This window comes from Rhincodon typus, chromosome 5 (assembly GCF_021869965.1).
Source record: "Rhincodon typus isolate 14 chromosome 5, sRhiTyp1.1, whole genome shotgun sequence".
NCBI classification, from domain to species: domain Eukaryota; kingdom Metazoa; phylum Chordata; class Chondrichthyes; order Orectolobiformes; family Rhincodontidae; genus Rhincodon; species Rhincodon typus.
The window spans coordinates 62,169,437-62,196,065 of NC_063336.1; the positions used below are offsets into that span (position 1 = coordinate 62,169,437).

General features: G+C 39.3%; 1 protein-coding gene across 1 annotated transcript in view; it reads left to right on the forward strand.

The window, feature by feature from the left end:
* The window catches only part of LOC109914682 (laminin subunit alpha-2-like), a 378,683-nt gene that overhangs the window by 1,102 nt on the left and 350,952 nt on the right, over window positions 1–26,629 (forward strand). The gene's annotated exons all lie outside the window — the stretch shown is intronic.

The window sequence follows — 26,629 nt, forward strand, 5'->3', positions numbered from 1 at the left end:
TTGATTTCAGTGGTGCGAATGACCCAGAGAAGTGAGTTCAAATCCTACTGTGGCAATTTGATAGTTAAATTTTAAAGAATCGTTGTGATGGTAAATATGCTCATAAAGCTGTTTGTTAGCAAAACCAATGAATTTACCAATGCCCTAAGGACTGGTGTCTACAATCCTTAGTAGTTCAGCCTTACTCCAGTTCCAGACAACCTTCCTGATTCTGAACAGTCCTTTGAAGTGCATCAAACCACTACAAAGAATCCATATGGCATGCAATGGTTGTCGAAGTTTTGTTTTATTTTTGCATGGAATGTGGGAATCACTGGCATTTGTTGCTGATTCCTTGTACGCCACTGTTTCACTGGGACATTAGTTAAGAATCAGTCACAGTGTGGGTCTGGAGTCACATGTAGACCAAACCAGCTAAGAGCAGCAGATTTTCTTCACTAAAGGATGTCAGTTAACCAGATAGATTTTTAAATGACAAAAAAATTACATGGTGACTATCAGATTATATTTTAATTTCTGATTTTGTTTAATGTAAATTTCACCATATCCCAGATTTGAACCAGAGTTTTAGATGACTAGTCCAGCAACATTACTACTATGCCGCCACTTTCCCATGATAACTTGTGTCAACTTCTTGGTTGCAAAAAGTGATTGGTTACTTAGACTGTTCTTATCAGTGACATCAACCTGAGAATTAGGAATTTTGAATACGAACATCACATTTTCTTAGCAGAAATTACAAATTGTTATAGAATATATATTTGTTTTGCATCAAATATTTCTAACCACTTATTTAAAATATACAAAGCGTTCTGAGGAAGTGTCACTCGACCTGAAACATTTACACTGATTTCTGTCCACAGATGCTGCCAGACTGGCTGAGCTTTTCCAGCAATTTCAATTTTTGTTTCTGATTTAAAGTATCTTCAGTTTCTTCGGGTTTTATTTGAACATAAGATGGGCTAAAATGAAACATCAAAACAAATATATTTCATAATCTCATTGGAAGAATATGTCAAAATGTCTTGACTATCATAAATGAACATTATTACATAAATAAACATATAACTCTTTTTTCGGTTTGTCAGGCACATATTTGTCCAACTAATACCTTAATTATAGTGAATCAGAGTTGAAAGAAACTGATTGTCTTTTTATTAATACTCTTGACATTTTTACAGCTTGTTGAGGACATTTTTATAAAATGTGACTCATCTTGTGAAGGAAATAACTTTAGATGTATGCACAAACACAGAACATTTAAAATTTCTTGTGTGTATATACAGATGCAGTGATTTATAGTTGTATAAGTTAAATGAGTAACTTCCAGAATTTTGTCCAGTAAGCAAATACTTCAATCCTCTGTGAGACACTGCGTCTGCATGTACATCTCTCAACAAGAATCCAAAAACAGTATTTGAGCTTTAAGAAACAGTGAGCGATTGCGCGAATCTGTGAAAATATACATGCCTGTTGTGTGGAAGTAAAAGTAAGTTATATTAAATTTTCACCAAGAGATTACTCATTTGTAGTAAATCAAAAGTGCATCAACAAACAATCATCTGAAAAACTTGTCAGGGAAGTCAATGATCTGGCTTTTAAGCATACTGAAGCCAACATTAGAAAAACAAGTTTACAGTTGGTGAAGCCGAATTGAAGTAACATTAAGTTTTGCAAGATAACTAAAGATGAGGAAGATCGTTAGGCCTACTTTAATTCGTCCATTCAAAGAGTGCTTAACATTCACTATTGTTACATTTTGTTGTTCAGAGTTTTTGTATTCACTGTTTCAAAGCTCAAAGTCTGTTCCACCCTTCGAGGGTGAGAACAGCCAAGGCACTGACAACTGAATGCCAAGCTGCTGCTGCACAAATGTTCAACTTTGTTATAAGTCATGCCTTGCCATTTACAAACATACAAACAAGCAACACGAGTAGGCCACTCAACTCTGTTTCATTCAGTAAGCTCATGGCTGATCTGATTTTAGCCTCAACTTGACATTCCTGCACATCCCTGATAATTTTACATCCCCTTGGTCATCAAGAATCTACCTACTTCGGCCTTAAAAATAGTTAAAGATTCTGCATCAATGGCCTTTTGAGGAAAGGAATTCCAAAGATTTTCTATCCTTGGAGAGAAAAGAATGTTTTCTCAGAGGAACAGGAAAGTTGACGTTTCGGGTCAGGATCCTTCTTAAGAATCTTCATTTTCTGAAGAAGGGTCCTGAGCTGAAATGTCACCTTTCCTGTTCCTCTGATGCTGCCTGGCCTGCTGTGTTCCTCCAGCTCCACACTGTGTTGATTCCGACTCCAGCATCTGCAGTTCTTGCTATCTCCAAATGTTTCCTCAGCTCTGTTTTAAATGGGTGACCCCTTATTTTTAAACTTAGGCCCTTAGCTCTGGATTCTCCCACAAGAGGAAACGTGTTTTCAACACCCGCCTGGTCGTGTCCCCTCTGGATCTTAATATTTTTCAATTAAGTCACCGCTGATTCTTCTAAATTCCAGAGGACACAGGCCTAAACTGCCTAGCCTTTCCTCATAAGTCAATTTGCTCATTCCAAGTATTAGGCTGTAAATTTCCTCTGAACTACTTTCCACGCATTAACATCCTAATATAGAACATAGAACCCTACATTTACCTGATGAAGGAGCAGTGCTCCGAAAGCTTGTGATTTTTAATTAACCTGTTGGACATAACCTGGTGCTGTGTGACTTCTGACATAGAACAATATAACAGAGGAACAGGTCCTTCGTCTCACTATGTCTGTGCCGACCATGATGTCATTCTAAACTAATCCCATCTGCCTGCACACGGTCCATGTCCCTTTATTTTGTGCCTGTTCATTTGTCTGTCTAAACGTCTCTTAAATGTTGTTGTCCTATCTACATCTACCCTCTCCCATGGAAGTGCTTTTCAGGCACCTACCACCCCCTATGTTAAAACCTTTCCTTGCACATCTCCTTCAAACTTTTCCCCTCTCACTTTAAATCTATATCCCCTTGTATTTGACATTTCTACGCTGGGAGAAAAGCTTTAACTATCCAGCCTATCCATGACTCTCAAAATTTTATATACTTCTATCAAGTCACCCCTCAGCCTCCGACGTTCTAGTGAAAATGATTGAAGTTTGTTCAACCTCTCTTTATAGCTAATACACTCCAATCCAGGCAACATTCTGGTAAAGCTCTTTGCACACTGTCTAAAGTCTCCACATTCTTCCTGTAGTGCGGGGACCAGAAGTGCACACAATATTCCAAATGTGGCCTATCTGAAGTCTTACACAGCTGCAACATGACTTGCCAACTTTTATACTCAATGTCCTGATCAATCTAGGCAAGCATGTTGTATACCTTTTTAACCACCACATTCACTTGTGTTGCCGCTTTGGAAAATTCCAAGATTCCTCCATATATCACTGCTCCTAACGGTCTTGCCATTAACTGTGTACATTCCTCCTGCATTTGACTTCTCATACTTGTCTGGTAACGAATATTGTCACAGTACTCTAGATGTGGTCTCACCAATGTCATGTATAACTGAATCTCCCTTGTCTTGCATTCAGTTCGCCTCACAATAAAACAAAACATTCTATTAGCTTTCTTGATTATTTGCGGTACCTGCATTCTAACCTGAACTAATTTCAACATTCAAGTCTTATAGCTTTGATATGAGGCACTCAGTCTGCTAAAGTTTCAGATTTAATAATCAGAAAATAATTGATTCCCCATGAGTTTGATTACCTTTCTTAGTTTTTCTTTTTTGGGAATTTCACAAGGGCTTGTGTGTAGTATTTGCCGGCTTAATTAAAGGTGGAACTCCTGGAGCAGCCAGTAACATGTCTCTCAGAGGGAGTGGGCAGAAGATATGCCTGCTGATTGAGACTTGTAAGGGAGATTGAGACTTATCAATGGGCAGGAATCTAAAGGGTGCAGGTTGAAACCAAATTGCAGACCTCCATGAAGTGAGGCACACACTTTCATCCCTCCCACTCCATAAGGTTTTAGGAAAATAACTGAATGGACCATTGCATGAATAAACTGTTTGAGACCTCCCCCTTTATAATTTTGAGTAATTTGTTTCTTCCATTTGGCTCTTTAAGAAGATGTGTTTAAGAGCAAAATAAACCTAGTGAATGAAATAAATTGTCCAAGCTCAGAATTGGGTTTGGATCATGTATTATGTAGATCAAGGATTGTTTGAGGGAATCTGATGTATTTACAAGGTGTCATCATTAAACGATGATTTTATTGTACATTGAAGCTTCTTCAAAAAATACAATTCACCACAGATACTTAACAAACACTTTGGCATTTAAGATTGTTTGTTTTAAATGTGTATGTTGCCGGCTAGGCCCGTGTATATTTCAAGATACTAACTTTTCTTGAGAAGGTGGTGGCAAGCTGCCTTCTTGAATTGCTGCTGTACTTGTTGTGAAGGTACTGCCAGGGACTTGTTAAATAGAAAATGCCAGGACTTAGAACTCAGTCAGCAAAAACACAAAGAACGATTTACAAGTCAGGGTGGCGTTACCTGAAGGGGAACTTGCAAGTGGTGGTCTTCCCAAGTTCCTGCTGTCTTTGACATTCTTGGTGGCAGAGATTGTAGGTTTGGGATGTGATGTCTAAGAAGTCTTGATGAATTGCCATAGCGCATCTTGTAGAAAGGACACAGACAGCTTGGTCCTGGATGATGCCAAATCTTTGGAATTATAGGTGCTGCACTCATCTAGGCAAATGGTAACTGTTCCACTGACTCCTGATTTGTGCCTTACAAGTGGTGGATAAACATGGGGAGTGAAGTGTCACTTGCGAGAGAATCCATCTGACAAGTGTTGTTGGAAAACAAGGGTCCCAACCCGAAACATCAACTTTACTGCTCCTCTGATGCTGCCTAGCCTGCTGTGTTCCCCCAGCTCCACACTGTGTTATCTCTGCATTTTTGTATGACTTTATTTCTTTTCTTAATTTAACAAAGGATTTAACTTATCTCAAAAGAATGTAATACAGTTTTGAAGTGGATAAATGGCTCTGGTAAAATAGAAAAACAATTTCGTACGGGTTGTCCATATGCTAATGCTCCATCACACGATTTTCCAGGTCTTTATCTGATTAAAATTGTATTATTGGATTTCAAGTATGCTTACAATTAAGAGGTTTATGAAAAAACATACACATCAACATTTTTTTTCACAAGTATCAAATGTTGTAAAATGGTTTTCATTTGAGTGCTTCTGTAAGAATGTTTGAAAATTATTAGGTTGCATGCAAAACCTTCTTTTGAGTTGTAACAAATAAGAACATAAAAACCAGCAGCAGGAGTAGGCCATCTGCCCTTTGAGCCTGCTCCACCATTCAATAAGATCATGGCTGATCTTTTTGTGGCCTCAGCTCCACTTATCCACCCTGTCACCATAACCCTTACTTCCCTTACTGTTCAAAACATTGAAGAAGCCTCACCTACTCAATTGGGCAGGGAATTCCACGGATTCACACCCCTTTGATTGAAGATGTTCCTTCTCAATTCAGTCCTAAATTCCACCCCCCCCCCCAATTTTGAGGCTGTACCCTCTTGTTCTAGTTTCACCCGACAGCGGAAACATCCTCCCTGCTTCTATCTTTTCTTTTTCCTTCATAATTTTATATGTTTCTATAAGATCCCCCTTCATTCTTCTAAATTCCAATGAACATGATCCCAGCCTATTCAGCCTTTCCTGATAAGGCAACCCTCGCAACTCTGGAATCGACTTAGTGAAACTCCTCTGCACCCCCTCCAGTGCTAGTACATCCTTTCTCAAGAGACCAACACTGTACACAGTACTGCAGGTGTGACCTCACCAGCACCCTCTGCAGCTGGAACATAACCTCGCTGCTTTTAAACTCAATCCCTCTACCAATGAACAACAAAATTCCATTTGCCTTCTTAATTGCCTTTTGCACCTGCAAACCAACCTTCTGTGATTCATACACAAGGACACCCAGATCCCTCTGCATAGCAGCATGCTGCAATTTTTTTTGCCATTCAAATAATAGTCCTTTTTACTGTTATTCCTACCAAAATGGATGACTTCACATTTATCAACATTGTACTCCATCTGCCAGACATTTGCCCACCTGCTTAAACTGTCTATATCCCTCTGCAAACTTTCAGAGTCCTCTGCCCACTTTGCCCTACCCCTCATCATAGTGTCATCTGTGAACTTTGACACACTACATGTGGTCCCCAACTCTAAATCATCTATATAAATTGTAAACAATTGTGGTCCTGACACTGATCCCTGAGGCACACCACTAATCTCCGATCACCAACCAGAAAAACACTCATTTATCCCCACTCATTGCTTCCTGTTAGTTAACCAATCCTCGATCCATGCTGATACTTTACCCATAATGCCTTGGACCTTTATCTTATGCAGCGGCCTTTTGAGCAGCACCTTGTCGAATGCCTTTTGGAAATCTAGATATACCACATCTACTGGGTCCCCGTTGTCCACCGCAGTCATAATGTCTTCATAGAATTGCAGTAAATTAGTTAAACATGACCTGCCCTTTATGAACCCGTGCAGCGTGTGCCCAATGAGACAATTTCTACATAGACATCTTGCTGTTTCTTCATGAATGATAGATTCAAGAATTTTCCCCACTACAGAAGTTAAGCTAACTGACCTATAATTCCCCATCTTTTGTCTACCTCCTTTTTTAAACAGTGGAGTCACATTCGCTGTTTTCCGATCTGCTGGAACTGCCCCAGAGTCTAGCAAATTTTGGAAAATTACCACGAGTGCATTTGTTATTTCTTCTGCCATCTCATTTAATACCCTGGGATGCATTCCATCAGGGCCAGGAGACTTAACTACCTTTAGTTCCATTTACTTGGCCAACACTACCTCTTCATGGTAATGATCATGTCTAAGTCCTCACCTACCTTAGTCTCTTTGTCATCAATTACTGGCAAGTTATTCGTATCCTCCACTGTGAAGACCAACACAAAATACCTGTTTAGTGCTTCGGCTATTTCCTCATTTCCCATTATTAAACCCCCCTTCTCATCCTCTAAAGGACTGATGTTTACTATAGCCACTCTTTTTAATTCTATATATTCGTGGAAACTTTTGCTATCTGTCTTTATATTCTGATCTAGTTTATTCTCATAATCTCTGTTTTCTTTATAGCTTTTTTGTGGCATTCTGTTGACCTTTAAAGTTTTTCCAATCTTGTAGTTTCCCACTATCTTTGCCATTTTCTATGCATTATCTTTCAAATTAATAGCCTCCTTTTTTGACATCCGTTGCTGATTACCTCTTTTTCTACAGTCCTTCCTTTTCACTGGTATACACTTCTGCTCAGCACTTTGAAAAATTGCTTTGAAAGTCCTCCACTGTTCCTCAACTGTCCCACCATAAAGTCTTTGCTTCCAGTCTACTTTAGCCAACTCCTCCCTCATCCTATTGTAGTCTCCTTTGTTTACGCACAGGACCCTGATATTGGGTTTTACCTTCTCACTTTCCATCTGTGTTCTAAATTCAACTATACTGTGATCGCTCCTTCTAAGAGGATCCTTAAGTATGAGATCATTAATTATCCCTGTCTCATTACACAGGACCAGATCTAGGATATCTTGCTCCCTTGTTGGTTCCATTACATACTGTTCACGAAAACTACTGTGGATACATTCAATGAACTCATCTTCAAGGCTGCCTTGACTGACCTGGTTCGACCAATCAACATTAAAATGTACCATGATAATTCCTGTACCAGGCTGTTGACTTGCTCACTGAGCTGGCTTGTTTTCATTCAGACGTTTCGTCACCATGCTAGGTAACATCATCAGCGAGGCCTCTGATGAAGTGATGTTGTTCTACTCCGCTTGGAATTTATGCTGTTTAGTCTGTTACGGAAAGTTGTGTCATTTCCGACCACTAGGAATCATGGTAGCACACAAGCCCACAACAAACACTCACAAGGATTAAAGACCTTATACCCATGACATGTAGAACCAACGTAGTTTACAAAATACCATGCAAGGACTGTCACAAACATTACATCAGACAGAAAGGAAGGAAACCAGCCATCAGCTAGCAGCAAAATGACACAACAAACTTTCCCTAATGTCTGTACACTCAGACAAAGAAGGCCATCAGTTTACCTGGGACAAGGCATCCATAGTAGCCCAAGCCAAACATAGACATGTATGGGAATTCCTAGAAGCATGGTTCTCAACCCATAATGCAATTAACAAACATATAGAATTGGACCCCGTATGCAAACCCATACATAACAGAAATGACACAACTCACATAACAAGACCGGACTATAAATTCCAAGCTGAGTAGAGCAACATGGCTTCATCGGAGGCCTCACTTTTGATGTCACCTAGCATGGTGATGAAACGTCTGAACAAAAACAAGCCAGCTCGGCGAGCAAGTCAACAACCTCACCCACAACCCAAGCTACAAATCTTTGCAAAAACCTTAAATTGCTGTACCATTTTTATATTTATAGTTATTGTCAAAACATATTAGCATTTATCTACGAGATACAACAAAGCGGCTTCTGATATTAAGCACCGATTAGATTGTGCCTAAGATAGATGCAGAATAAAAACTCTTTTTATTTATTTTAAAGAGTGCAACTGTCTTGACTTTGTTGCCCAAATACAAATTATTCATTTACAATGACAGCCGTTGTTGTATTTCTTGGAGTAAGACTAGCCTAAGTTATGAGTAGGTTTGCATAATAAACTGAAACCCACTGAAAGCTAGATTGAAATCTCTGAACTGATTCACTTCAGACCCTTACAGTGAATAAGATTAAAGTCTTCTCCTTCTGTCAGTTGGAATCCATCACAGAGATGAAAGAATTTTGTTGCAACCTGCTAGAGTCTCAAGTCACTCCTGCTAATTTATGACTCTATAACTGTAGTCAGCCTTAGCATTTGTCTTGTCCAGTTGTAGCATCCAGGCCTCTATATCAGAGGGTTGTGGGTTCAGGTTCAGTGCAAAATTTGAATATGCAATATAGGCTGACTCTCAAATGCACTCCTGAGGGTGTGGTACGTTTTGAGTAAAATGTTAACAATGCTAATGCAAACTTTTTGAAGAACTGTTGGAACATCTCCCAATGACTTGGCCGCCTCCCAGTGCCCTGGACACCCTTCATCCCCAACTGACATCACAAAAACGGCTAGCTAGTTATTCATCTCAATGCTGTTATAAAAGCTGTTTATTTTCAGTGGTAGTTGTGCATGTCTAAAAACAACAGTGACAATATTCACAAGCACTTTATTAGTAGTACTTGGAGTATTTACAGGATATGGAAGTTGATGTATAAGTGCAAATCATTCTTTCTTAGAATAAATTACATGACCTTTCTGCGGGCTTAACAAATGCTTAACAAAATACGTTCTCACTCATACATTCATTTCTCTTTAATATGAAGGCATTTGCAAGTTTTTAAAATCTTATTTCCATACTGAAAATGTGTTTTAGAATGAAATATAAGAGAAGACACTCAACTCCACTACTTAGAGGAAAAGCAGTAGTGTCATGGGAATATCATCTGCACCAGGTTAAAACATTTCTCCTTTCGCATTAGAGAACCAATGATATCCGGCTCTTGATCTATTGAGTGAATCTGTCAGATTTTGATGTTATTTTTGGTGCAAGTTTCCCCATCTGCAAATCCTCCTAATACATTTATTTAGTCACAGGTTCCAGCCCCTGAGCCTGGCAATCAGTCACATGACTTGCTCCTCCCATGACCCTCCAGCCTCTGAACTCCTCTTCCTGTTGGTTCCCCAGACACTCAGAAATCATTGCCAAGACTACCAGGTGGAGAGTTTGGAGCTTAGTAAGAAAATAAAATGATGCAATGGATCTGAGTTGGAAAAAAAAAAATTAGGGAACAGAAAAATTAGTGAACTTTTCCTGATAGATTGTGAAAACTGCACAGCAGTATGCTAAATATGAATTAAATTTGATGCCTCTTTTTGTGACATAGCAGATTTTTTTTAATTCATTCGTGGTATGTGGGCATTGCTTATTCCCATCCTTAGTTGCCTTTGAGAAGGTGGTGGATAGGTGCATTCTTGAACCATTACAATCCATGTGATTTAGTTCAACCCACAATGCCATTAGGGAGGGAGTGCAAGGTTCTTGACCCAGCAGCACCCAAGGAACAACAATATATTTCCAAGTCAAGATGGTGATTAGTTTGGAGGGGAACTTGCAGGTGGTGCTGTTCCAACATCTGCTGCCGTTGTCCTTCTAGATGGAACTGGCTGTGAGCTTGGAAGGTGCTGATTAAGGGGCTTTGCTGAATTTTTGTGGTCCATCTTATTAGCTGATACACTCTGCTGCTACTGAGTGTCGTGGTCAAGGGAATGGATGTTTATAAATGTGGTGTCATCATTTGGGCTGTGATGGCCTGGATGGTGTCAAGCTTCTTGAGTATTGTTGGGGCTGCACTGATCCAGGCAAGTGGGGAGTATTCCATCACACTCCTGACTTGTGCCCTGTAGATGGTGGACTTTGCATGCCCTCTGGTCATTTGAGTGCATTAGGTTCCCTGATAGTGATACATAACTAAATAGGCAATTGGAAACCATACGATAACTCTAAAAAACTCCAGAAACTAACTAAACCGCTGTTTTATATGGAGTTTCTGATTTCAGGGAAAAACAGGACAATTACAACATGTAGAAACGTTAAGTTAAGACAGATAATATGAGGGAGAGATAGTAGGAACTGCAGATGCTGGAGAATCTGAGATAACAAGTTGTAGAGCTGGATGAACACAGCAGGCCCAGCAGCATCAGAGGAGCAGGAAGGCTGATGTTTCGGGCCTAGACCCTTCTTCAGGCTGCTTGGCCTGCTGTGTTCATCCAGCTCTACACCTTGTTAACATGAGGGAGACTCAGGTTGCTCTTTACAGAAGTGGAAATGCATAAAGTTCAAACTGAATAAAGGATATCAGTGAAACAAAGCTTTTTATGACAATTCCACAGTTTATTGGCCACCTTTAGTCATATGAGGTATTTTCAAGTTTTTTACAAAACTTAATGAAAAGGCTTCAGTCCACCACATGATTTAAAGTTTCATTTATCAGACTATTATGCCAGGCCACTAGATTATTAGTCCAGTATCATTACTGCTACAGTTATAAAGATAAGTCTCTAGCTAAATCATAAGGAGATTTGCAGAGCATTCTCAAGGTGGAATCTTTTTTTTCTTCCTTTTAGTATAGGAGAAGAATACACTCATACCAAGTTAGCTATCCTAGGCGTAACATAGATGTGCATCGTACAAAACACAATTTTACCACCATTTTCACTTAAAAAAACAACAAATCTCTCAGACTTCATAGCTGCAGTTTGCTTATGGAATTAAAACTTCATGTAAATAGTATCAGTGTAGAATATCTGCTTATACAAAAATACGTAATTGAAGATAAAGGAAGAACTGGAAGGAAGATTTGTTCAGTGCTCTTATGTTCTGTTTCCTACAATTGCGACAGAGGATTCTGTTAGCTCCTTACCATGATCCCTTTGCTTTTCGATGTCCTTTTGTGCCACAGTTTGCTGTACTTAGTCTTCCAGGAATATAGATGACTGTTTTAATGGCTATATTATGTATCATGCAGGAAGCGACTACATAACTGTGGGCAAATATTTGGCAGATGGAGTAAAACGAACTTATCTGCTTTGCCAGGAATAATCGAAAAGCATGGAAACAGAATGCAGAATTCCACCGTTGAAAGACCTGGTACATGAATTACAGCCTGCTGGTGAGCAGGTGTTGCAAGTGACTAATAAGCCAAATTGTTGGCCTTTATTCCAAGAGGAATCACGTGTGAAAGTAGGGAAGTGTTTCTGTAGCTGAATAGGGTTTTAGTTAGACTGCATCTGAAGTACAGTGTACAGTTTTGGTCTTGAGAAAGGATATAGTTACATTGAAGCAGTTCAGAGAATGCTTACTAATTCCTGGGATGGAAAAGTTTATGAGGAGATGTTTAGCAGGCTGTGTCAATACCCATTGAAGTTAGAAGAATATGAGGTGATCTTAGTGAAACAAGTAAGATCTTGAGGGGTTTTCTCAGGATGCTCAGACGATGTTTACCCTTGTGCAGCAAGAGGCTAGGACAAGGAAAGAAAAATTTGTGATCTCCCAGTCAGGCTGAAATACAGAGATTTTATTTTCTCTTGAGGGTGGTTAGTCTGTGGACTTCATTCTCCTAGACAACATTGGAGACAGGGTCATTAATGTATTCAAGGCCAAATAAGGTAGATTTTTAGTCACTACGGGGATTAAGGGTAATGAGGGACCGACAGGAAACTGGAGTTGAGGCCGGAATTTGTTTAACCATGATCTGAATGAAAGGTAATGATCATGCTCAAGAGGCTAAATGGCCAAATCTTGCTCCTAGTTCTTATGTGTCCTATTTTGTGAACTTTGGAGACATGCTAGAGTATCGAGGGGTCATCCGATCGAGGCAAAGCTTGTGTCAGTGTCGGATCTGCCTAGAACATGCCAAAGTTGCATATTTTACTGTTATTTTGTTAAATGCAAAGGGAATGAAAAGAAACTGATGTATTTGTATAACACTCCATTTTGGTCTGACGTGTGCTCTCTGTAAAATTAATTCATACTTTGTTTCATTCTTAATCGTGTCTCGGAGAGTTTTTCAGTCCCTTTTCCAACAAGATTTTATGGCACATAAAAAATTCACAGCATTTAGTAGATGAGAAGTCTGTTGTATTCCCCAGATGACACTGTTGTTTGACGGCAAATAGCGCTACTCAGACAAACTTCTTAAAAAAGGTTTCTGTTTCACAGGGAGTTCTCGCAAACATCCAATTTTATGTTCTGTTATGAAAACAAGTGAATTTGTTTTGAAAGATGGTGTAGTGTGCATAGCACTTGAATTAACAATGTACTGTAACAATTCATAATGAAGAGTAACAGTGGGAAAACCTCTTACTGCTGCACTGAACTTATAAAATGTGTAAATATAAACTGAGAGGTTGTTGACTTGCTCTCTGAGCTGGCTTGTTTTCGTTCAGACATTTCGTCACCATGCTAGGTAACATCATCGGTGAGGCCTCCCATGAAGCGATGTTGTTCTACTCTGCTTGGAATTTATAGTCCGGTCTTGTTATGTGAGTTGTGTCATTTCTGTTCTGTATGGGTTTGTATATGGGGTCCAATTCTATATGTTTGTTAATTGCATTATGGGTTGAGAACCATGCTTCTAGGAATTCCTGTGCGTGTCTATGTTTGGCTTGGGCTACTCTGGTTAAGTTGTCCTAGTTAAACTGATGGCCTTCATTTTCCAAGTGTACTGATATTAGGGAAAGTTTGTCGTGTCGTTTTGCTGCTAGCTGATGTTCATGTATTCTGATGGTAGTTTCCATCCTGTCTGTCCAATGTAATGCTTGTGGCAGTCGTTGCATGGTATTCTAGAAACCACTTTGGTTCTGTATGTTGTGGGAATAGGGTCTTTAATCCTTGAGTGTTTGTAATAGGCTGAAGAGGCTTGTGTGCCACCATGATTCCGAGTAGTCATAGGAGTCTCGTTGTCAGTTCTGATATGTTCTTGATGTAGGACAGTATGGCCAGTATGTTAGGGCATGCTGTGTCCTCTTGTTATTGTCTATTTAGTAGGGAGCTGTGGATGAAGAAGCGGGTATATCCGTTCATAGCGAAGATTTTGTATAGGTGCTCTTTGTTTTTCCTGCATAGTTCTGGCGTGTTTCAGTGAGTGGTGGCCTATTTAAATAGTGTCCTAATAGAGCTTTGTTTATGGACATTGGGGTGGTTGCTGTGGAAGTTGAGAATTTGGTCAGTGTGGGTTGCTTTCCTGTATGCTGAGGTTTGGAACTCCCCATTGGTCATGTGTTCAATCCTGACATCCAGAAACAAAAGCTAATTGTTGTTTTCTTCTTCTCTCGTGAATTTAATCCCGGTGAATACGTTGTTGATGAAGTGGTGCGTCTCTTCTAGTTTGATGCATTTAATGACACTAGAAGAGACTCACCACCTCATCAACAATGTTGTCGCAAAACCAGAAATGACACAACTCCCAACACTGGTTCATTGGAGGCCTCACTGATGATGTTACCTAGCATGGTGACGAAACGTCTGAACGAAAACAAGCCAACTCAGTGAGCAAGTCAACAACCTCATCTGCAACCCAAGCTACAAATCTTTGCTGAAACCTTAAATATAAACTGTATATGCATTACATATTCTGCAATTTTTGCCACTGTGAAATTAGTGTGTATATGTAATGTTCATAAGAATATTTACAATAATGTTGCTTCATCATGCCTTAAACATAAAAATTGCTCGGAATTTATGCATTTTGTGTCAGGTTAAAAGGTTATGAGAAGGGATTAGTGTTGTTGGAAACAAATGGATCTTAACAGACACCATGGCTTTTTTCATATATAAAAATGACATGAACATTGGAATGCAAGTAAAAAATCATAATTTGTTTGTGATTCCAAATCTGGTGGTGTGGCTGACAGTGAGGATGATACAAATCAATTTGAAAAGAATGAGCAGAAAAGTGGAAATGGAATTTGACACAAAGAAATGTGATATGATGCACTTCAGCACAAGGAACATGGAGCAGCAATTTGACAAAACGGCACTGAATTAAAAAATGTATAACAACTGCAGGACCTGGGGGCTGAAAGTGACAGGATATATTGAGACAGTAGTTCAACAAGAACTGGGTCTTAATGTTTCACAAATTGACTTACAAAGCAAGTAACCTATGCTGAACCTTTATAAGGTTCTGGTCAGGCCCCAACTAGAGTGTTGAATCCAGTTCTGGTCATCACACTTGAGAAAACATGTGAAATCCACTGAGCGTGTATAGATGACATCTACAGGAATGGTTCCAGGGCTGAGCGACTTCAGCTGCAAGATTAGTTTGGTAAAGCTGGGATTCGTAGGTAGGTGTACATATACGTAGGTGAACAAGTGCTTCCTGTCTTACGTTCCAAAGTCTGTAAAATTCTTTCTGAACCTGTTTGTGCGCAGAAAATGTTCAAGGCTCACAGCTCTCACTTGCAACTGCAGTCCTCTCGGACTCAGAGTCCTAAGCGCCCTCCCCTGCCCCCATGACAAAACTGACATCCCAGCTCCTGGACTCCTCTGAATGTTCCAGAGCCGTCACCCACCCTTAGGCATTCACCCACCTGGCACCTTGTCCACTTTGCCCACCTGGCACACTACCCCATTACTTAGCCATAAGCACATCGCTTTCCTCAGTCATTGTCAAAGAGTGGCTTTTGGGACCTTTAACTCCTGAAAAATGGCAACAAGTACCATACAATTATTCCAATGACCTCCGTGCTATAGCCATGCGACTATCTTGAAAAATTCCTTCTTTGTTTTAGATTTCTTCAACTTAGTTGACTCATTTTAGTTTGCCCAACCCCTTTATTAATCTCACTTTCTAAAGAGCTGCATACAATTTAGTGCTGCTGCTAAAGACATTTCTTTGAAACTACAGAAATCACGTCTCTGGAAATGATTGTTGCAAACTTGTCCCATTTTGATTGTATTGTCTTACCAAATGCAAAGGTCTCATATCCTGGGTTCATGAATAGTCTATTAACTTATAAAGGTGTTTTGATGATGAAAATTTTGGCTTAATATGTGATCAGATTTTGCTGAAATAAAGTATTTCTTTGTGATTAGCACATCCAAGGAATGTAGGGGAATACCCAGGCATCCTGGAAACCACATCTCGTTCGCTTGTAAATATTCCTGACAGTTCTAAAGTTTAACCGCAGGAGTTTAGTGGTGAAAGACGAATAATTTAACTGAATAGATGCATACGAAGTGTGCGGATTGATATCTTCTACCATCACTTGACTTGTATATTCAAGGAGTCACTTTATTATGTCTATATCAGCTTTTGTTTTACCCCTCAGCTCCAGTTCCAATGTTCTGTGGAATATAAGAAGGCATCATTTGGGCAATTTGTGAAAACTGTCTGTTGTAACTGACGTCTTTACAGGAATGTCTTTTGGGCTTTTAAATGTTGGTTTCTTTTGGTTGAATGAATTGAAGAACTTGCCACAGATTGTTCTTCTTGGAGTAAAGGGGAATGAGGGTAGATTTGATGAAAATGCACAATATAATGACAGATTCAAAGTGAACAAGAGAAAAAGACGTTCCCATTAATTGATTGTGTGTGTACTGAGGACGCAAATATAAGACTTTTGGAAAGAGCTGGGTGATGTGAAGAAGATGTGTTTTATGTAATGAGGTGTAATGACCAGAAACGCTCTGCCAATGAGGGTGTTGAAGGCAGAAGTAATTTCAAACAGAAAATGAATGAACAATTGAGTGAAATAATTGAGTGGTCATGAGGACGGTGGGAGGTGGCGGGTGGTTCAAGAATGGGATTATTTGGATTGCTCAGCAGAGATTAGGCATGGACCAAATGGTCTAATTCTATCATGACTCTTTGAGAACAGTGTTTAATGTCCCCCTGCTTCATAGGGTTGGGGGGGGCGTGCATTTGATCAGACAGGAAGGCATGGAGTGGGACACCTTGATTAAATCTAGGGCGTATAGCCTTGCAGGCAGCCTTTAAGGGGGCAATTAATGTGGGGAACTCACACTGAGGAGAGAGTGACTAACAAACCCTGGGTTTCCTTGCGGTTGATTGGGTGGGTGGTCACCTGTTCAAATGCACATGGGACCTTGTTGAGGGACACAGCAATAGAAAGAGGGGCTGACTGAGAATAAACTTCTCGCCCTTTCTGTAGATGCTGCCATCCTGCCTACCTCGCTGACAAACCGCACTCTGTCCTCGGTCCATTTTCCCTAAACATCCAGCAATGATTCCTGCTGAAGGCGCAAGTATGTTACAGCAGTTGCCACCACTTCCTGTGGGGCTGCTGATAAAGAAGAGCTGCCACCATCTAACCGGTAGTGAGGGTAGGATTTCTGATCTAATGCAACATGTCCTGGAAGCGAACATCCCTATTGGAGCCAGAAGTCCCTGTGATCCTGTGTCTGCTACTAATTAGGGACCTAATCACCTCAGGAGCTCCTGGAGGTCAGGTTGTTAGGGGGGAGGAGAGGTTGCCATTATGTAATGTTGGGCCCCAGCACACTCATTAAACTCATTGGCCCAAAGTTTCATTATAGTGGAGCTATAATCCACTAATTTATAAATTGTTCTGCTGTATTCAAGCTGTAAAACATTTTTTTTGCAGAGTTGAATAATTCATTGTTACAATTCTGTGTATTTCTAAAAGCAATTAGAATTGCTTATTTGTGTGCCAATTAAATACTGGCAATATTTAGTCTAAAAGCCTTATTGTGTGTGGTAACTTCTATGTATGTGCAATTGTAAACGAGAAGGCTAAATTGCCTCCGTATGTGGGCTACACTCTGGGTGGGCAAACTCATAAATATGTTGATTTAATGGTTCTATAAATATTTCCGACTCCCATTCTCTAAATCCCAATTTGAAAAGTTGTACTTTTCAACATTCCTCGATGCTCACCACATATGTAAATTCATCAAGAGGTCATTTTACAATTTCAGATATTGTACAGCCAAACAGCAAGGCTTATGTCCCAGCCAACTGATTGTGTTGCTGTTCTAGAGGAAGTTTGTTCAGCAGCTGACATTTCATGTTTGTAATGACTGATCCTTTGCAGTTCTGTTATTTGCGATGTCTTGTTGATAGCTTTCCCGAAAATTCAGCTCTTCTAATAATTTGTCACTGTGTGAAGTTTAATATTTTGTTAGGCAATGGAACATCTGGTCTAATTCTGCTAACAGCTTGCGAGACATTTCTACTATCAGTGTCAGTTCCTTTAAGAACATGCTGCTAATGAAGTGTGCAAACAATTTTGAGCAAGGTTTTGATTTTAAATATCAGAAAGTGCATTCTATCTTCACCTAACTAAATGCATGTCTCACTACTGGATGAACTGCGACCATGACATTTTAAATATACAACGTTGTTGTTATCATTTGTCATAAATGAACTTGGTGGTATTGGTGACACAAACTGCTGCTTGCTGGGCAAATTTTCTATACGTCTAAATTATGACACAGCGAGCACATAACAATGTCAAGATACACAAATCTGTTAACAATTTCTTTCACCTGATTATTCCCTCCCTTAATTTCCCTGCTTTCTCCTTTGCTGAAGAATGTAGCTAGTGCTGGATTATAGTGCATACAGGCAATGATAACAGCTTGGCAGTAGTGGTCCTTGTGCAAGTTTAGACAAAGCACATTGCTGGATTATTCAATCATTCAGGCCATAACAATAACTCAATATGTATATATGCAAATGTAACAGGAGTTGCTGATTAATAATCAGAAGTAAGGACCATGTTTTTCCCTAGCTGTGGGATCCTGAAGCTAACTAGAATGGCTGTTTTGCCCATTAATTTGACACAGGTGAGGGACAAAACCCAGGACATTCTAATTTTTAAATCTGTGTTATGTCAAGCCATAAATATAATGACTGAACTGGAGAGGATGCTTGAATACTTCGGTAGTTCATCCAAATACTGGCAGCTTTTTTGACCTGGTTTAAAACACAATTAAATAGCTCCATCCGCAATGCCTGTCATAAATGTACGAACACTGAAGATAATTGAACAAAAGCTTTAGGGTGCCAATTTAACATCACTAACTATATATTTTAATCTTCATTACCACACGGTGCAAGGAAGGTTGCATGCCACACATAATATTTCCATAGATCCAGCTGTTCAGGATATGGTGTTTCATGCAGTATATGAGTGTGTTTATTTTTTGTTTAAAGTAAAGGAAATTGAAATTGCAATGACTTACCATGAATGTAAAGGCACAAAATTCCACAGTTTTGAAACAAATTGAAAAAAAATTTACAACACAAAAGTCAGCAAAGCAAACAATCAACATTATCTTTCTTGTATTTGAGCATCCGGCATTAATGGGAAAACTGTGGGTAAATACACTGCAGACTGCAATTAAAAATGGCAGATCTGAATCACAGCAGATCCCCATGATTTTCTCAGCAACCCACCCAGTTGTTAATGAATAATGAGTTACAAAAATTCTTAAGGATTATTTCTGCCTCAAGGAGAAAGTCGATTTTTCCCTTTCAAAGATATAACCTCTGAATTACTTCAAAAGCTGTTCCATCTACCATCTACATGATGCGCTGCAGTAACTCTACAAAACTGTTTTGACAGCACCTCCCAAATCTACAGCCTCTGTCACCTAGAAGGATAAGGGCAGCAGATGGACGGAATACCACCATCAAGTTCCCTTCCATGCCACAACCCACCCTGACGTGGAACTATATTACCATTCTGTTACTGCCATTGGGTCACACATCACAGTGGGTGTACCTACCCATAACAAATTCCAATGGTTGAAGAAGGCAACTCACCACACCTTCTCAAAGACAATTAAAGCTGGTAATAAATGCTGGCCTAGCCACCAATGCCAAATCCTGTGAATGATTAAGAAAATGTATCAGATTACCTCAGGGACTGATCAGCTTGCTGTTTCTCAATCTCTTCTCCTGAGACTGTGTTCCACGGATTCACAGGGCTGCCTGTCAGTGTCTAATTACTGGCACAATTCCAAATATTTACCTTCTCTTTGAAGAATCAGCATGTAGCCATGCACAAGGTTGAGGTCATGATAGAGCTAACCATTCAGGATGTCTGCCAATGTGTGTATGATTGATGTGGAAGAACCCAATTGATATTGCCAAGCTGGAATATCAAGACTAATACTCATTCAGAGAGCAAGAAAAACAATATAAGGACAATGGGAGTAGTTGATCTGGAGAAATAACTTTAGCACTGACAATACAAATGAAATTCAGTTTCATTATTCGTACATTGGCAGCAATATCTGTTATCTCAGAAATAGAGCACATGAAGTTCCTAAATCATTCTCTAATGCAAAACTGTGCGCAAAAACTGTATTCCAGTGTTAAATCAACTTTGTGTTAGTGTACGGTATGATAATGCTTCCCTTTACTTGCCATTGATATTAGAAGGAGAGAACAAAGTCTCCCTCATGCAAAGAAATTGGCTTCAAAAGAAACTGTTAAATTAAGCCAAGTTATTTACAATAGGGACCAGTAAGAGTATGCCTGACATTGCGGTGTTTTAGCTTTTCCTGAAAGTGGTCAATGAGCAAACAGGATGAAATGAAAAAAAAAATCCGACATCACAAAGCTGAAGTCAAGACAAAGGACAATAGGCAGCTCACATTTTATGAGGCTAGACCAGTGTCTTATGCACAGTTTGAAGCAGTAAGTAGAGAATTGGATAGAATAGAAAGAAAAGCAGCAGTGAATGGATTGCACTCTTTGTGGCACTTTAAAAAAAAAGTTGAGTCCGTTCATTATCGTGGAGCTTATAGAAAATTGGTAAATATAGTGATTGAAAATTATTCTTATCGCTGCCTAACAGTGAAGATTGTTTTCAAATTTAGCCAGTGGAAAGGTGTTTGATAAGATAGATTTGTCAAATACATGCTTACAATTATTATTAGTTGACAAGAACAAGGAATTGCTTACCATTCACGCAACAGTTTTAAAAGTGATATTTGAGATTTCTACTGAACGCCCAGTGTTCCAGACCAAATATTAAGGGAGATGAAAGGAATGTCCTGATTTTTGGATGGCATTTGAAGTAACAGTAAGACAGAAAAAGCACGTTGTAAGGTGGAACAATGTCCTGGAGCAACTTCAGGAGTATGGCATCAAAGCTAAAAAGCACAAGTATTGCTTCATGATAATCATTGCAACATAAACTGGGTCACCAAATAGTTTGGGAAGGTATCCACCCAACACAGGAAAGAATTTAATGGGACATTGAAAGCAGAGAGAATGAAGAACTTAATTAATTCATAGGGACAGTTGTGTAGTATTTTAAATTCAACTCCCTTAACTAATGTATTTGTTTCCATATATCGACTATTTAAAAAATAGAATAGCTTGCAAGAGGTCTGAATGTCAGTGAGCATTTGATGAAGTGAAGAAAGCATGCGTAGCGATGCTGTTTTGACCCTCTGGCAAATGGAACATAATGTGGGAAAATGTGAAATTTTCCATTTTGGCAAGGAGAATAAAAAAAAAGCATATTGTCCAAATGGTGAGAGATTGCATTGCTCTAAGGTGCAGAGGGATCTGGGATCTTAATCCATCAAATGTTCCCTGCATTGGAACATCAAATAATTAGAGAAGTTAATAGAAATGCTATTGCTTATTTCAAGAGAACTTGAATACAAAAGTAAGGAAGTTATGCATCATTGTACAGGGCACTGACGAGACCATACCTGGAGTACAGTGTAAACTATCCAATGAAGGATATAAATACATTCAAAGCATTTCAGAATATGTTTATTAGATTAATAGCTGGAAGGAGGTGGGTTGTATTGTGAGGCAGAATTGGACAGGCTACATTTGTATCCACTGGAGTTTAGAAGAGTAAGGTGACTTGATTGAAACATAGAAGATCCTGAAGGCTCCTGATAAAGTGAATGTGGGGAGCTGCTCAGAAAAACAAATATTCACAAATCATCTTTGAGGATTCTTCTTGTAGAAGAATCTAGGGTAAAGAGTCACTGTTTAAAAAAAAGCAGAATGCCATTTAAGACAAATGGGGAGTTTTCTTTCAGAAAGGACATCAGTCTTTGAAACTCTTTCTTTACAAGGTCGTGGAAGCAGAGTTCTTAAATATTTTTAAGGCAGAGGTAGATAGGTTCTTGATAAGCAATGTTTTGAATGCCTATCAAAGCCAGTCTGGAATGTGCAATGATGAGTTCACGATCTTATTGAATGGCGGAGCATTCCAAGGCCTCAAGTGGCCTGCTCCTGCCCCTAACTGTTACATATGTCTAGGGGGAAGCGAAGACCTAGTGACATTGTCACTGGACTGTTAATCCAGAGACCCAGATAATGTTCTGGGGACCTGGGTCTGAATCCCACCATAGCAGATGGTGGAATTTGGATTCAATAAATATCTGGAATTAAGAGATTAATTAATCTCTTAATTAATGATCCATTGTAGATTGTTGGAAAAACCCAAATGGTTCGCTAATCCCTTTTCAGGAAGGAAACTGTCATTCTTACCTGGTCTGGTCTCCATGTGACTCCAGACTCATAGCAATGTGGTTGACTCTTAACTGCTTTCTGGGAAATGGGGATGGGCAATAAATACTGCCTAGCCAGTGACTCCCTCAACCTGTGAATGAATTAAAACAAAACCCTTTCTGAATCCAACAAAAGGTATATCATAAAAACTGAAAGAACCGTGGATGCTGTAAATCAGAAACAAAAACAGAAATTGCTGGAAAAGCTCAGCAGATCTGACAGCATCTGTGGAGAGAAATCAGAGTTAATGTTTTGGGTTGAATGACCCGAAACATTAACTCTGATCTCTCTGCACAGATACTGGCAGACCTGCTGATCTTTTCCAGCAATTTCTGTTTTTGTTTGTGATAGGTTTCTCATCCCTAGCAAACATTTGGCTTCGGAGATGGGTGTTGATTTTGAAATCCTATCAGTACAATGTTAAATATTGGAAGTCAACAGAAGATACTGTTAAAAATGAAACTGGAAGAAAATAGCCTGATTTAAAGAGAAATAAGTCAAGTAAATAATTAGATGGTATGTAGAATGATTTGTTTTTGTTTGATCAATGCATATGGGTATTAAGAAAATTTTTTGTCATGTAGGTTACTTTGATTGATTCTATCAGATGTGATTTGGTTATTCTTTCAGTGAAAACAAGTGTGCCACCCAACTTGTTACAGTTGATGTTGGGTAAGACTTATTACATTCTGAGAAAATATCTACGTGTCATTTTACATTTCAAATGCATGGCTTGTTAGTGTTGAAGCATTGGAATAAATTGTATATTTGCTTCTCTGCGGTGCTCTCTGTTTCTACCAGTGAAGTGTAAGTTACATTGGAGTCGTCTAATAATGGCTGCTTGTGGGAGTCCACGTAGTATGTCTTTTCTTAGAGTGCACAGTAGAATTGAACATGCATTTCCTCAATCTGAATTCAATAATTTGTAGATGCATTTTTAAAAAAAATTATTAATTCTCCAATTAAAAAGATATTTAATTATTTGTACTTGATAGCAAAATACACAACAGCTGTCAAAATAAGTGTTAGTAAATTACAGGTTACAAAGAAAATCACTCTGTGGAACAAGTATTGCACAATAAAGCGCAAATGTAATATTAGGTACGGAAAAGATTTTGTAATTCGGCTTCAGTGAGTAGAATGTTGGCCAATTTAAACATTGGCTTATAACTTACACTGCAAGCCCTGGAGCAACAGATCTACCAGACGGCAATGAGATAGTGGACTTTTCAGTATGTTTGAATGGTTTTCCAGATGGTGCAGGAGTTTTACTGAATGTGCTAAACACATTGTTTGATTGTAGGAATTTTCTTATTCTTTAAGTTCCTAATGAACCTGCACTTTTCAAATATCTGTTTCTTCATATGTTGTGCAAAATAAATATGCATTTCTATTGGTTAATATTAGAAAGTGGAATATGAGAAGTTCACAGCTATATGAATAAACAAAGAAAATGCTGGAAATGCTCTGCACTCCCAGGGAAAAGAGATATAGTATTTCCAGCATTTTCTGTTCTTTCAACATTTCCATCACCAAAAATTGATGCTTTTAAAAGAAAAGTTGTTGCACTACCAACAGTTACGTTGCATTGGAAGGTTTTGTGGAAGTTTAAGTTTTTATTCCTTAGAGATAAGTCAAGTTTTTTTTCTAATGTGAGAATTTGTGCATAATTAGCAGATTATTGGTTACACACTACATCCTTCAACAAGTTCTGGAGTACATCTCTGTACATGCAGAGTTCCATCAGAAAACTCAATTATGATGACACAATGGCCACAAAACTTCAGGCTGCTTTTTACAAAAAAATACAACTTGTGTTTTATTCCAGACCATGTTTTTTCATGATAAGCAACTTATATAGAAGTATAAAAAATAGGGATAGGAGTAGGCCATTTTGCCCTCTGCCATTCACTCTGCCTTGATCATACCCTTTGTTCCCTTCAGTCCTTATGACACTACATCTGTCTTCTTCTTGAAAACATTCAGTGTTCTAGCCTCAACCTTTTCTGTGGCAGAGAATTCTGCAACGTCACCATGCTCTAGGTGAAGAAATTTCTCCTTATCTCAATCCTAAATGGCCTACCCCATATCCTTAGATTGTGACCCCTTGTTCTGGACTCCCTGATCATTGGGAATATCTTCCCTATGTTTACCCTGTCCAGTTCTGTTAGAATTTTATAGGCTTCAATGAAATTCTCCCTCATTTTTCTAAACTCCAGTGAATATAGTCCCAACCGGTCCAGTCTGTCTTGGTTTGTCAGTCCTGCCTCCCAGGAATCAGTCTGGTAAACCTTTGTTGTGCTCCCTCCAAAGTCAGATCATCCTTCCTCAGAGAAGGAAACCAAAACAACATTCCAGGTGTAATTTCACCAAGGCCTTGTACAATTGCAGCAACACATCCACGCTCCTGTACTTGAATCCTTTACTATGAAGGCCAATGTGCCATTTGCCTTCTTCACTGCCTGCTGCACCTGCATGTTTACTTTCAACAACTGCTGTACAAGGACAGTCAGATCTCGTTGCACCTCCCCATTTCCCAATTTATTGTCACTCAGGTAATAATCGACCTTCCTCTTTTTGCTACCAAAGTAGAATACCTCACCTTTATCCACATTATACTTCATCTGCCATGCATTCACCCTCTTGCTGAACTTGTCCAAATCACACTAAAGCATCTTTTGCATCCTCCTCATAGGTCACACTGCCACCCAACTTTGTGTCATCTGCAAACTTGGAGACGTTACATTTAGTTCCCTCATATATTGCGAATACTTGCAATATTCCTTTTTGCTAGATTGTTCAACTGATGATGAGGGTGCAGAGTGATAGCAAATGCTGTGTTGGGATTTTCTGTCGCACATTTTAGCATTAAATATTTAGTGCTATTTATAATAGGGCTAAGTGTTTTTATAATACATAATCCACAAAACCTGCTTGTGCACCTGGAATTGAAGACAGCAGAATGATGATGAGCACAGGTGTAGGGTGAATCCCCAGCACATTGGACTCTTACAGATTCCTGAGCTGTAAACATTTAGCAATTACCAAGACTCAGCATGGAGTTCAACAATAAATTTAAATATTGATATCTTTTATTCAAAAGGCCAAATATGCTAGTGGACAACACCAAAACACTTTGTGGTAACTGGCTGATTCAGGGGGTCTTCAATAATAATTTGATTTTAATATGATACATTGTGTCTATACTTTGTAGTAAGCAGTAACAGAAGTGAATCTTCCCTTCTGGCAGTCCGTATTGTTAATTAAGAACCGTGCCTCTTCTGCAAAGGCTCTATAGTGGTGCATCCTCTACCTCTGAGTATTATGTAGATGCTAGAAGAAGTATGTACAAAGAATTCATGCCAATTCTGGACCATATACTGGTAATGTTGACATATACCACCAACTGTTGGTAGTGGCAGTCAGAGTGATACCACAGTGTCCATGTGACATGGATTTGTTATTTGATGGGAGATGGGAGTTAGACATCTGAATTTCATGAAGATTTTACCTCTGTGAGGCCTAACGCTTTTTCATATGTGAGTTTATGCTGCTCACCTTATTTAATATTCCACATCATTTAATGTGCTGTAAATCCGGAATTGTCCTTCACAATTTGTAACTCCACCACCAATTCAAATAAGATGGTTCTTGTAAAGGGAAGTTGGCACTCCGGTTCTCAGACAGAGACCTAGAGATCTTGGTGGATGGCTGGTGAGGTAGAGACCATTCTGTTTCCTCAAGACTGCTAGAGGAGATCACTGTATCAGATACTGCCAGCTTCATCTGAAGTAGTCATTCAGGTTAATGCAGTGTCCGTGGTCAACAGCTATGGTAAGTAGCACAATCTTCTCTCTGCTACCTCAGGGTCCCTATAACTCTGCTATTGCACCCACATCTCACCAAAGCTCACAGTTTACCAATCTTACTATTACATGCAACATCTTCTCTCAATGGCTCTCACCCACGGCAAACCCCCGAAACAGCCAAACCTTCCTGCTCTCTGCACTTTCTATCCACTCAGTCAGGATACCTCATCTCATATCTTGCTCCTGTACCATCATTAACAGCTGTGCCGACTATTTTCATTTCGTTCAATGTCTTCTCTTGTCTCCTTCCAGAAGAAAACTGCCCACAGTTGGGCTGAAATGGCCAGGACAAGTACTGGAATGGCCAGTGTTTGTTCTCTCACCCCCTATGAAGATATATTCCTTGAGCTCGTAAGGCAGGTCTGTGACTGCTGTGAGAGCCTGACTGACCAAGGGCAAAGCTCTGGACTGAGATCAAATGATACTGTTGATTCAGCGCAGCACCACTGTTTTATCACAGTGTGGAACTGGAGGAACACAGCAGGCCAGGCAGCATCAGAGGAGCAGGAAAGTTGACGTTTCAGATCGGAACACTTCTTCAAACCCTTCTTCTGAAGAAGGCTCCCAACCGGAAACGTCAACTTTCCTGCTCCTCTGATGCTGCCTGGC